This window comes from Dipteris shenzhenensis, chromosome 16, assembly GCF_047967505.1.
Source record: "Dipteris shenzhenensis isolate YYH24624 ecotype China chromosome 16, Dip_SZ_1.0, whole genome shotgun sequence".
In the NCBI taxonomy this organism is placed as follows: Eukaryota; Viridiplantae; Streptophyta; class Polypodiopsida; order Gleicheniales; family Dipteridaceae; genus Dipteris; species Dipteris shenzhenensis.
This window is the reverse complement of record NC_141611.1, coordinates 5,713,559-5,727,699: the sequence shown is the minus strand read 5'-3', so window position 1 is coordinate 5,727,699 and position 14,141 is coordinate 5,713,559. Positions and strand designations below refer to the sequence as shown.

Sequence of the window (14,141 nt, the reverse complement as noted above, 5' to 3'; positions counted from 1 at the left end):
TCTTAATTGTACTCCTTAGGTGATTAATCACATGAAGCAAATGACGGTGGCCAAGAGTATCTCGGAGCATTTGGTGTCGTACAACAATTGAACCTCTCCCATGAAGAGGGTCTCTTTGGAAGTCCAGATGAGATTGTTGGATCCCAAGAAGTCTTCATCGATGCAGAAGCACATCAACAAATTACACAAACTTCAGCAAGAAATCCTCCAAGCAGGGAAACAGATATCCTCTAAGGGCATAACCATCACATTGCTGTCCCAAGCATCCTCTCAATATGCTACATTCTATTCATCCTTGATAACTAGTGGAAGGATGAACTGGCCCCGATAGTATTCGACCAGGAGGACAGATTTGTAGATTGTACCTATGACAGCCAGTCTGAGGCTTTGGCAGCTAGGAAGAAAGGAAGAAAGAAGCTCACAGCTGAGGAATGACTCAAGGCCTCACGTCCGTATAACCGTTGTGGCCAGAAAGGTCACTATTGGCGGCAGTGTCCTCAGAGGATCAGTGAGGGGACTATTGAGCAGGACGGTTCTGCAGCCGCCACGTCATTTGTTCCAGCCTTCTAGTAGCACGCAGCAGGATGCCTTGCCAGCAGGATTTCAGGATCCAAATGGAGGTTTCTTTACTTGTTTGTGACAGTCTTTGATCGAGGCAGGCTTCAGGGAGGACCTCAAGCCACAAGGAGTTTTTCTTGCTGACTCAGGTGGCAGTATGTTACCAGTATGTATTTTGTTTGGATGTCATGACCCAGCAGATCTAGATGGGATCTCCTTGTGTTCTGCTGCAGCTATTATTTGATGAGCTACTGGAGATACAGATGGGTCAGGAGATTGCCAGCGCAGGAATCCAGACACAGTAGATTCATCCTTGTGAGTTGTTGGATGCCCATTGTTACTGGAGCACTAAGGTTCATCGATCTCAAGACAGTGTACCACTTTGAACCTAAGAGGGGGCTTCATATGGGGCTGTATAGCTCTGAGATACAGGTGCCCACGTAGGGAAGCAGACCTTGCACCGACGACACATATCAGTTGGATTATTGTACCGGTACCGAGTATACCTAGCACCTGTGGCTTGGGAGCAACCGCACCAAGTTTACAATGATCATACTAAGATAGTTTGTGCCAAGAGAGGCCTTCTTCGGCAATGCATGTCGCGGTCTTCAACGACGGTGCATCACACAATAGATTCCTCCAGTTGTTCCAGCGGCAAACACAACTCCTTGGCGTTCATGTTCCATCCAGAAGCTGAGAGGGGGTATTGGAGGTCAACATCTCCTGATGTCACATTGTAGAGAGAGAGGGCCTTGCTTGTGCGTGTGCCCACCCCGTGAGAGGTTTGGGTAGGCTGAGTGAGGGCCGACTAAGGGTAGACTTGCCCACTGTGGAGGCCCCACCGGTTGCCCCCTTTTATGGCTACGTGGTAGTCCATACTAGGGTACGAGGCTGGGTAGGCCAGTCGGCCAGAGGATGGGAGGGGGGGCAGCCCCTTGTAGGCTGCACGCCGCCTGGTCGGCCAGTGGTTGGAGGGTAGAGGCCGCTGGAAGGCTGCATGGTGGCCCCTATTTGTACCGCTGAGGGCATAGCTGTTGGATCGACCTTGTGGAGCCCTCACGGGGCTTCCTAGGGCAGGGGAGCAGCCAGTGCCAGCCCTTGTGTGGCAGCCCCCATGGGCAGGTAGGGGGTTGGTCCATAGACCAGCCTGCAAGAGGGGGGGGTAACTGCCTATATATAGGCCCCCCACCCACAGTTGTTGAGCATCTCATTGTGGAGCAGTTGGTGCCATATATAGCAGGCGTTTTCCCCACCAGTTTTGAGGGTTTTGTCTTGAGATCCCTTGCATCCCTTGTGTTTTCTCGTCTCCTTCTCAATTGTGTGTGTGTGAGGTTTCCTCTCTTCTCCATTCCGGTTCACTTCTCACACACTCTCCATTTCACAATGATCACTTTCCTCATGAGTCACAAGTCACACAATCATCATTATCCATTGAGATCTCTTACCCATGCTTCTCTAATATTGCAAAAAGATTTTGCCATTATCCATTTTTGGGGCCATTTACCAAAACCTCAAACTTTGATCTCAAGAGTTCTCTTGAATTTTTAACTTCAAGTGCAAACGGGAGTCATCAGGACAGAAATCAAGAGTCTCGATCATGAAATGATGATGATCAAGAGAAACAAAAATGCCAAATGAAAGAGACCTGTGGATTTCAATTCAAATGACATAGTCCTCATCTCCTCTTCAGCAGAGACATCTAGATGCCCTAGAGGTTTTTTGCAAGGAGAGAGACCTGACAGTCAACCTTGGCAAGACCAAGGTTAAGATCTTCAAGTTTGAACACTTCACAGACAGTGCTTCATCGACAAAGCTTCACTTACCAAGGAGAGGCGGTGGAGATTGTACACTTATACAATCATTCTCCTATGTGACTTCTGAAGGAGGGAGAATGAGTGAGAGCAAGAGAGATAGATAGTGTAGGGAGCTAGGAAGCTGAAGACGTAGTTGCAATAGAATAGGATGAAAGAGTACAACACAAAGTGAGAAGGATAAGGTTTTGTCTTAGTGACAAAACCTTAGTAGTCACTAACCATAGTTAGTGAACTAACTGCAGTTAGGGGGAAAAACCTCTAAAAGAGGGAAAAGTGCCCCTAACTAGCTTATTATATTACATTGGTCACTGCTGAATTATATCTATAATTCTAACACCCCCCTGCAGTGCCAATGTCATGTACAAGGCTGATCAATCACCAAACGGATATAAGTTCAGGGCACTGCGAAATGCCTCAAACTTCTCACGTGGTAGCGCTTTGGTGAAAATATCTGCAACGTTGTCGTGTGTGGACACAAAGATCATACTGATCTCTCCTGCATGCAACTTCTCTCTGACGTAGTCATAGTGAACCTCAATGTGCTTCGTGCGAGCATGAAACACTGGATTCTTTGCCACTGCAATGGCACTCTGACTATCAGTGAGAATGGGAGAAGGACCCTCCAAAGACAGATGAAGATCAGCAAATAAACGTCTCAGCCAGACACATTCAACTGTTGCTGTGAAAGCTGCCCTGTACTCAGCTTCACATGATGAGGTAGCCACTGTAGATTGTTTCTTGCTCAGCCATGAAATGCAAGATTTTCCCAAAAAGAAACAATTGCCACTAGTGGACTGCCTAGTGTCATAATCACCAGCCCAATCTGAATCACTGTAGGCATGCATCTGCAAGTCACCCCCCCTGGGAAATAGTAAGCCAAAAGACTTGGTGCCCTGCAAATAACGGAAGATGCGCTTAACTGCCTGCCAATGCATAGTTTTGGGGCTGTGCATGTACCTGCTCACCTGAGATACTGCAAACTGAATATCAGGCCTAGTATTGCAGAGATATATGAGGCATCCAACAGCTTGACTGTAAAGTGTGGCATCAACTGATTCTCCTGCATCATGCATTGTGAGTTTCAGCCCCGGTTCCATAGGAGTAGATATGGGCTTACACTCTTGCATGTTAAATCTGTCCAAGAGTTTCTGAACATACTTGGACTGAGACATAACAGTGCCACGTCTCTCATGAGAGAACTGGATCCCCAAATAAAAGTGAAGCAGCCCCAAATCTGACATATCAAAGTTGGTCTGCAAATCAGCTTTGAAATCTGCAATTTTTTCTTCATTGGACCCTGTGAGCAGTAAGTCATCAACATAAAGAAGGATGACTAAGATTTCCCCCCCATCCATCTTGATGTAGAGGGTGCTCTCAGTAGGACTATTGTGCAGCCCCTTGCTGGTCAAAAAGGCATGTATTTTGGCATACCATGCACGAGGGGCCTGTTTCAGCCCATATAAAGCTTTATTAAGCTTGCAGACTTGAAGTGCATTGGCTGTAATTTCAAAACCCGGAGGTGGTTTGACATACACCTCTTCCAGCAAGTCCCCATTTAAGAAGGCTGTTTTTATGTCCAACTGATGAACATTCCACTCAAAATGTGCAGCCATTGCAATAACTGATCGGATGGTGGTCATCCGGGATGTAGGAGCAAAGGTCTCCTCATAATCTATGCCCTTTTTCTGAGCATAGCCTTTAGCAACCAGCCTGGCTTTATATCTGTCAATGGAGCCATCTGGCTTCCGTTTGACTTTAAATACCCATCGTGTGCCAATAGCATGTTTACCCTGTGGCAAATCCACAACATCCCCCTGCAGTGCCAATGAAAGAGTACAACACAAAGTAGAGTTGATAAGGTTTTGTCATAGTGACAAAACCTTAGTAGTCACTAACCATAGTTAGTGAACTAACTGCAGTTAGGGGGAAAAACCTCTAAATGAGGGAAAAGTGCCCCTAACTAACTTATTATATTACATTGGTCACTGCTGAATTATATCTATAATTCCAACACCCCCCTGCAGTGCCAATGTCATGTACAAGGCTGATCAAATGCACGAGGGGCCTGTTTCAGCCCATATAAAGCTTTATTAAGCTTGCAGACTTGAAGTGCATTTGCTGTAATTTGAAAACCCGGAGGTGGTTTGACATACACCTCTTCCAGCAAGTCCCCATTTAAGAAGGCTGTTTTGATGTCCAACTGATGAACATTCCACTCAAAATGTGCAGCCATTGCAATTACGGATCGGATGGTAGTCATCCGGGATGCAGGAGCCAAAGTCTCCTCATAATCTATGCCCTTTTTCTGAGCATAGCCTTTAGCAACCAGCCTGGCTTATATCTGTCAATGGAGCCATCTGGCTTCCGTTTGACTTTAAATACCCATCGTGTGCCAATAGCATGTTTACCCTGTGGCAAGTCCACAACATCCCAAGTCTGATTTTTTGCAATGGACTGCAACTCATCGTGCATGGCATTCATCCAATGCACATTACCTTGTGCCTCTTCAAATGTGGCAGGCTCCTCTTCATCAAGGAGAGTACCTGCATATGCTGATTCCACTGAATTAGCACCTTCCATGTGCCTTGCTGCACTGCGAGTCCTGCCAGGTAACGGAGCATCAAGTTTACTCTCCCGGAGAGTCTGTAACAGCCAGTTTGGGACTGTTTTTGCTGCATGAATGTCTGCAATTTCTTGCTGTACCACTTGTTCCACTTCCTGTGGAGGAGGCATGACATCCCTTGGCGGAACTGAAGCATTTGAAGGTTGCTGTAAATTCTGATTTGGATCAGAAAAATCAGCAGGGGAACCCAAAGCAATGGGTAGCAACCCTTGAAAGACATCTTCTGAAGGTGAAGGCATTTGAAAATCAGCCTGAGTGTAAGCTGAATTTTCAGAAAATATCACATCTCTACTTACAATGATTTTGCGTGTAGCAGGATTGTAGAGACGATACCCCTTGCTTTCTGCACTGTATCCAACAAATATGCATTTGATGGCTTTATCTGACAATTTGTGCCTAAATTCAACTGGCACATGTGCATAGGCAAGGCATCCAAAGACTCGGAAGTGATCCACTGAAGGCTTCCTGTCATTCCAGACCTCAAAAGGAGTTTTTGTTTTTAAAGCCTTAGTGGGAGCCCTGTTCAAAATGTAATTGGCACACATCAAACCCTCTAACCAGAATTTATGAGGCATGTGTTTGCTTTTCAGCATACATCTGTCCATCTCCATGAGGGTTCTATTTTTCCTCTCAGCTTTGCCATTTTGCTGAGGGGTCAGCCTGACTGTGAGCTGATGCACAATACCCTTTTGTTTGAGAAAAGCATCAAATTCTGCAGATAGGTATTTCCCACCTCTATCCGTGCGTAATGTCTGTATCTTGAGCCCGGTTTCATTTTCAACCATGCCTGAAAAGTGTTTAAACACTGTGAACACTTCAGATTTCTTTTTCAGCCCATAAACCCAAGTAAAATTGGAGTAGTCATCAATAAATGTGACAAAGTAGAGATGACCACCCAATGAAGGAGTCCTCATGGGACCACAGACATCACTGTGTATAAGCTGCAATTTGCGAACAGCTTTAACTGAACCATCCTTCTTGAAGGGAAATCTATGCATTTTACCTAAAATGCACCCTTCACAGGCATGTGGAGGAGGTATCTCAAGAGGTGGCAATGCATCAACCATTGAAAATTTCTGAAGTGTCATTAAGCTGTTGTAATGCATGTGGCCATATCTGGCATGCCATAATTCTGCATTTTGCATGGCAACTGTAGGGGTAGAAATTGCCAAAGCAGGAGCTGCTCTTTTCTGAAAAATATCAAGCTGAAAAAGCCCACGCAGCAGAGTACCAGATAACATTAAGGCATAGTTAGCTTCCCTGTCCCGGACAGCACATTTGTCATCCTCAAAGATGACCTGAAATCCTTCTCTGTTAAGAGTGGACACTGAAAGGAGATTTTTGGTTATGCCAGGCACATATAAGACATCAGAAAGTCTGAAAATTGAGCCATCAATTGCAGTGAGCTCAACTTCTCCTGTGCCACGTACTGAATATGAGGAGTTGTTGGCACAAGTGACTTTCTTACCAACAGGGGGTGGATGCAAGGAAGTAAAAAGACACTTCCTCGAAGTGATGTGCTTGGATGCACCGCTGTCAAAATACCATGTGTTCAGTGTTTCATCAACACTGAAAGCAGATGCATCTGAGGGAGAGTCAAAACTGCAAGTCAAAAATGCATATGTATCATCACTGCAAGAAGCTGTACTATCCCGAGCATCTGGAACAGCCAACCTAGAATCAGAAATGCAAGATAAAAAGGCATAATCTTGACCAACAAAGTTGGCTGCAGCATCCCCACTGTCAGATGCACAAGGGGCTGAATCTGAAACAGCCATTCCTGAGCTGTTTTTCTTTTCCTTTGCAATCCTTTTCCTGCATTCTGCTATGTGATGACCTGGCTTTTTGCAGTAGTGACAAAAACCCTTCTTTTTGGGCTTGCTTGCATCACTTTTAGCCTTTTGTGAAGGCTGTCCTGACCCACTGGAAGGCTGATTTGCTGCTGTTTTTGCCTGTCCCTTTGTTTTTGATTTGAATTTTGAGAGCATGGCTTGTTCACCTGCACGTGAAGCCAAATTTTTCCTGGTCTGCTCTTCCTGAAGCAGAAGCCCTATCAGCTCATGAAAAGAAAGAGGATTTGCACCCCCCCTCAATGATAAATTCAGCGAAGTATGAAAGCTGAGATAAGACTCAGGAAGAGAATTCAGAGTGGTTGTAATCATCTCTGAATCAGGAATAATTTCATCTATGTTTAACACCTGCTCTCTGAGATCCTGTAGCTTAGTGAGGTGGGTTGACATGGAGTCACCCTCCTCCATATGTGTATTGCTCAACTCTCTTTTTAAAAAAGATACCCTGGCATCATTCCGTGCTGCATACATGCTTTCCAAAATATCCCACGCTGCCCTGGAGGTCTTACACGACCAGATATGCGGAATGATTGATCTTTTCACTGAAAGAGAGATGCAAGACAAGGCTAAGGCATCCCGTGAATCCCATCTCTTTTGCTCAGCTGCACCAACAACTTGTCCTGCAGCTGCACCTTGTGCACGACCTCTTCCACCTCCTTGGTGAGGAGGGGTAGCAGGTGCAATATCTGCTGGTCGGATTTCATCCCCATTGACATAATCCCATAAATTGCGAGAAATCAGAATATTACGTACCATGAAACTCCAGAGGGAGTAGTTGGTACCATCCAATTTATCTTCCTGAGAAAGACCACCGAACTGAAAATCATTCTGATTTTGATGGGCCATATCTGAAAAAGAGATTGAAGCAGATACAAAGCTGAATTCCCTTACTGGGAATAAAATGCACAACTCCCAAAAACCACACCCAAGCACGGGCTGTATATGCAACTTAGATTTCTGTACTTGAGCTGTCAGAAATCTGTCCAAGCATAAAACACTCTCCAAAATCTGCCAAAAGTGTTCCAAACACTCCAAGAAAGGCAGTATGTACTGAATACTCCAAAAAATGCTCTCCAAACACAAAAGCCCCAATTTGTGGCTAGAAATTGCAGCCAGAAAGGGGTAAAAAAGCTAAAAGCCCCAAATCTGCAATTTTAATACAAAAGCCCCAAATTTCAGACAAATCTGCAATTTTGCTCTTGTTATAGCTTCAAACTTGCCCAATGATTGCAATGTCTGCAATCTGCAAAATGCCCCAAATGTACTTGCAGAATACTTAGCCAAACAATGGCTGTCTGCCAAATTAGCCTGCCAAAGATCACCTGCCAAAGATCACCTGCCAATTCTCTTGTACAAAACCAAGGAGGTACCTGCTGCTGTACTGAAGCAGATTCAGTACAGATTTACTGTACTGAATACAGTACGGAGATGCCGTATAGTTTGTACGGCACTGTACGGCTGGTACGTCGACGATAGGTACGGATGGCGATGTACGGCGCGGTACAGACGGCGCTGTACGGACGCAGATGACGCAATGTACGGAACTGGTACGGCGCAGTACGGCTGCAGGTACGGAGCTGGTACGGCGAAGTACGGAGCTGGTACGGCGAAGTACGGCAGCAAATGACGAACAGTTTCGGCGCTGGTACGGCGATGTACGGCGGCAGCAGATGGCGACACTTGCGTAAGGCTTCCGTACAGTCGTACGGACTGTACGGACAGATTGGAGCGAGCTGGAGCTGGAGGTAAGGCGCTGGTATGAAGAAGGAGCAGAGAGCACACAGGCCTAGAACCTGCTCTGATACCAAATGAAGGAGATGGAGAGAGTGAGAGCTAGAGAGAGTGAGAGAGTCTAAAGCTTGAAAGCTGTAGTTGCAAAATAGAGTGTAAAAGAGTACAACACAAAGTAGAGTTGATAAGGTTTTGTCATAGTGACAAAACCTTAGTAGTCACTAACCATAGTTAGTGAACTAACTGCAGTTAGGGGGAAAAACCTCTAAATGAGGGAAAAGTGCCCCTAACTAACTTATTATATTACATTGGTCACTGCTGAATTATATCTATAATTCCAACATACAGGTGACTGTGGGATCCAAGATGATTTGGAGTAAGCCATGGGTCCCTCATCACATCATACAGGCAGAGTTCGCTATGGCGCCATTGTAGATTGATGCCATCTTCTCGACATTAGAGTCATACAAATGACTAGCCGAGAGTGGGGTTAGCACATCTTGCTACACACACATATCCAGATGGATTGACAGATAGGGTATTCAAAAGGATCGCCTTCCCCCCTTTTAGTACAGCTTGGATGCCTTGTTCCTCCAAATCGCGAAAGATGAGATAAACCGTATCATATGGTTGGATCTACTCCATCTCTATACATCACAGGGAACGTGGGCAACACTGGAATCTTCACCTTGTTTTCTGCCAATTCTTGCAAAGAAGCCATTTGGATAGAAGTGGAGCGAACGGAGAAGATCGGGCAGGAGGGTAGGAGAAGGGGTATGAAGGGAGGGAAGATGGAAGACAAGGTAGAGAGGCTTGAAGAGACTTCTTCCCCCAACCTCCGTGAATCTGGCCTTCACACAGTCCACCACTCCGATCTGAAAACAACCTTCAAAGTCAATGCCTTGCTCTACTCCAAAAGACAGCCCCTACCTTCTCAACCTCCGCTTCGAACAGCTCCAAAAGGCTTTGTAGTTTGCTGGTTCCAAGTCCTCTCCACAGCACACGTCTTCTTAGCCAACCTTTGCCTTTGATACCATGTGAGAAGTGTAGCCGTACTAAACCACAGTGGAGAGAAGAGAGCAAACAACTCACAAGACAGAACTGAAAACAGAGAAAACAAAGAGACTTGCACAAGGATCTCAAGAGAAAACCCCACTACTACTGTGGAAAACCTCAACTCCAGGTGAGCAAACTGTTGTACACTGAGATGGAAGAATTGTAAGGGATGGGGCCCTATATATAGGATCACCCCCTGCCCAAACCAACCGACTAGGGGAGGGGAAAGTGGCCAACCAGGGGGCCGACCCTGGGCAAACTGACCAGGTGGTCGGTCATATTGCACTGGTTAGGGGCGCCAGAAGGCGAGATCCAACTCTCTCATGATTATGATTTTGCAGGTGATCTCTTTGCATTGGACATGGGCCTGAAAAAAGTCTTGGGATGGGATTGGATGAAATTCCTAGGGGCATTTAGTATTGACTTGAATGCCATGACTATCTGCTTTGCATATAAGGGCAAAACAATGGTATTGTAGGGTTTGACAAGGCACTTGGCCCGAGAGTTCAAGAAAGAAAGTGCCATTTATGCATCGACTCATACAGGACTCTCAAATTTTCTAAAATAGTTGCTGATATGCTATGTAGGTTACCTACAAAGAGGGATGTTGATCATGCCATAGTTTTGGATCCTGGAAGTAAGCCCATAAACAAGGCTCCAAACTGTCTCTCTAAGGTGGAACGGCAGGGAGTGGCAGGACAGGTACGTGAGTTGCTTGAGAAGAATTTCATTTCTTATGGCACTTCTCCCTTTGCCTCCCAGTGCTCCTTGTAAAAAAAAAAGATGGTTCATACCGCATGTGCATTGATTACAGGGATCTCAACAAGGCTATATAAAAAACAAATTTCCAATTCCTAGAATTGATGATCTGTTAGATGAACTAAATTTAAGATGCTCAATTCTTCACAAAGATAGAGGGTTATCATCAGATCAGAGTGAAAGATGGTGATGAGCACAAACAGCCTTCCACATAGAACGGGGTTTGTATGAGTTCAAGGTGATGCCACTTGGCCACCTTTCAGGCACTCATGAACAAAATATTGCAGCCACTTGTCTTCTGATGTGTGCTTGTTTTCTTTGATGACATCCTCATTTGTGAGGAAATGGCCATAGCCACTATATCCCACCCAACTGAGAGGGATTTTGGGTCTCCCTCCTACTAAGCATTTATTCAGAAATCTGCCAAGAGGGCAACTCCTCTAAAACAGACCTCTTTAAGAAGGATGATTTTTTGTGGTCAAAAGAAGAACAGCTCAGTTTGAAGACCTGAAATTGGCCTTGATTCATGCACCTCTGTTGGTATGCCCTAACTTCTCATGACCCTTCATCGTGGCGTGGAGGCAGATGCTAGAGACAACGGCTTGGGGCTGTTCTAAGGTAAGAGCATGGTGTAATAGCTTTTGAAAGCTGAAAATTTGATGCAAAGAGCTCAACCACCATGTTTATGATCAGGAAATGTTCGCCATTCTACATGTCTTTAAAAAGTGGCATTACTACCTGTATGGAGCAAATCAAAGTCAAAACTGGTCATAGGACACCCAAGTAAAAGAGATGGTCAGCTTCAATGCAATCCTTTGATTTTGACATTGACCACAGGAAGGGGAAGAAATGTGGTTGCAAATGTGGGCTTGCACGTTGTCTACAGTTTTTACCATCTATCAAGACTGGATACATGACATTCAAGAAGAATACATGCAGAATTCAAAGACAGCAGCCATCTTTTCAGAATTGTAGGAGCCCAGGATCATTCTGACTTTAACTTGCATAATGGCTTGTTGTGGTCCGGAACAAAATTTACTTGGTTCCGGATTCACAACACAGGCAGCTCATGTTGAGGGAAATGCATTTTTCCTGCATGGCAGGACATACACGTGTCACAAAGACATATGAGAGGGTAAGGCAAAGTTTCTTTTGGGAAGGTCTATGGAGAGATCTAGTCAAACATGTTGCTGAATTTTTGCCATGCCAGCAAAATAAAGTGGACAGAAACTATCAGCTGGTTTGTTGCAGCTCCAAAGGGCAATGGACTCACATAGCAATGGATTTCATCACAGGATTGCCTTCTACAGATAGAGGATGGGACAGCATCTATGTAGTGGTGGATAGGCTAACAAAACAAGCACATTTCATACCCACTAAGACCCAATATTCAGTATCACAGGTTGCTTGGCAGTTCATTAATAACGTGTAGTGTGGCAAATTTTATGGGTTATTTCTGGCAGGAATTATTTACAGCAGTGGGTACTTTACTCAACCCTAGCACTGCATACCACCCTAAGACCGATGGTTAATCTGAAAGGGTGAACAAATGGGTAGAGGAATACCTGAGGCATTTTTGTCATAACTAAAGGTCGTGGGATAAGTGGCTTGCACTTGCTGAATTTTGCCACAACAGCTAAGCATCTCTCTATTGGAATGAGCCCATTTGCGGCAATGTATGGGTGCAAAATGGGAATGCCTTCCTCAATTGGAGACATGGCTGTGAAAAACCAGCAAGCATGAGATGACTTGGAGAGAATGAGGCTCTTCTACAATTGCCTCATGCAAAATGAAATATGCGGATGAACGTAGGAGATACTCGCAACCTCTCCTATTTGCAATTAATTAATTACTCCCCTCTCCCCCCCCTTTCCACTCGCAATTAACCTATCTCAACCATCTGTTAATTCGCTCTTTCACCTACGTTAACTCACTCAAGTCTGCGCCTCTCTTACTACTCCCACTCCTCACACTTCCCCCTGCCTTCCACTCAACCCCCCCTCTCTCCCCCTTCCTCCTTGAGAGGCTTTCACAGCCCCCCTTCACTACTGCACTCTACAAGGCCCCCCTCCTCCTTTTATACTATCCAGGAGAAGGTTCTGGATGCGGAGACTTCTGGAGAAGCCACCCGCCGGCTGCCTTAGGTTAATCGAAGATTGCATGAAACACCTGCAGGCTGCCTTAGGTTAATCAACAATTGCACCACCCGCCTCCGCAAGCAATTAATTAATAGGGGCGGTTTTCTATCGCTGGGGGGGCCTATTAGGTTTTCAAGGAAGGAGATTATGTGCATTTACGTCTCCATCAAAAGAAAGATCAGTTAGGACTGGATAGCTGTCAGGTCTGGATCGCTGTATTTGAATACAGAAGAGCAGAAGGCTTGGAACCAACTTCTCAAAAAGGTAAAATATTTCACTGCTATCTTTCACTTTTGCCGAAAAGAGAGATCAGTTATGACTGGATAGCTGTCAGATCTGGATCGCTATATTTGAATACAGAAGAGCAGAAGGCTTGGAACCAGCTTCTCAAAAAGGTAAAATCTTGCTTCCTTCATGTGTTGATGGAGAGAACGAGTTGAACGTTTGCCTCAGGTACATGTCAAAAAATAGCTAGCAAACCCTGTCCCAGCTCGCAACAAAATGTTGATCCCAAAGGACCTTCAATCTCTCTCTCTATACTAACACCATAAAAGTGCATGAAGTAGACAAATATATACCTAGATGAATCCAGGAACATTCCCAAACTCATCCTCTAAAAACACAACATTCCCAAACTCATCCTCTAAAAACACAACATAGTGCAGTTTCAATCTCATGATAGTCACTCACAAGGTTGAAAACCATAAACTCCATCATGCATAGCAGGGACTAGCTACTATGACATCCCCACTGACATCATCAGCGCCCAACAGTGGGTGTAGACCATAGTATAAAAATATGCTCTCACACATACAAATCCACACACCCACACATACTTGAGCATCCATTTATACAAAGTCTTCGTACTGAGTTTCTGTTGGCACTACGGAGGTGAAGGGCAGACTCAGCCATGATGAAGGCTAGCACTAAAGGAGAAGGCTAATCAAAAGGTAGTCCAAAATCTCTTCATTCAAGCTACATCTGCTTATGAAGTCTAAACATTTTCATTTTAGTCTCTCCCCAACGAGCATCTAAATCTAAATCTAGCTGATAGGGCAACGCACCATTTAAGATAGAAAGAATTATCACAATACCAGCATGAAGTAGACAAACTTGAATCTGTCCTAGAACAGAAGAATGTACAGCACAATAGAGCCTCTATATATCACCACCGAATGGTGGACTGAAGGCACAACTGTTTGCCTCAAAACTCCAACCAAGCTGTGTACGGAGGGCTGGCAAGCTGAGATTAACTGCTGCTCTCCTCTCCTCTTCCTGCATGCCTCCTGAAGGCTTTTGGAATAATAACAGGGGCAAAAATTCCCCTTTACATAGTGGATTTCGATGCTCATGCCCCCCCAACCATCCAAGATCTGGCTGACCGGCCAGATATCCAACCCAACGGACAAGATGGCTGAACATACCCCGGGCCCCAGTCAGATCCCAGTCAGGCCCTTTTGCTGGTCTGCCCTTTTTTGGGGGGATAGTGTTGCAATAAAACATGAAAGTGGTGAGTATATGCACGATTAATCATGGTGCATCCTTTCATCCTTGCCTTCATGGTCAATTTATATGAGTTGTATACATAGATTGGGTATTTATCACAATGTCA

General features: G+C 45.1%; 1 protein-coding gene across 4 annotated transcripts in view; it reads right to left on the bottom strand.

The window, feature by feature from the left end:
• Positions 1–14,141, bottom strand: part of LOC147892456 (uncharacterized) — a 116,445-nt gene that overhangs the window by 99,392 nt on the left and 2,912 nt on the right. The gene's annotated exons all lie outside the window — the stretch shown is intronic.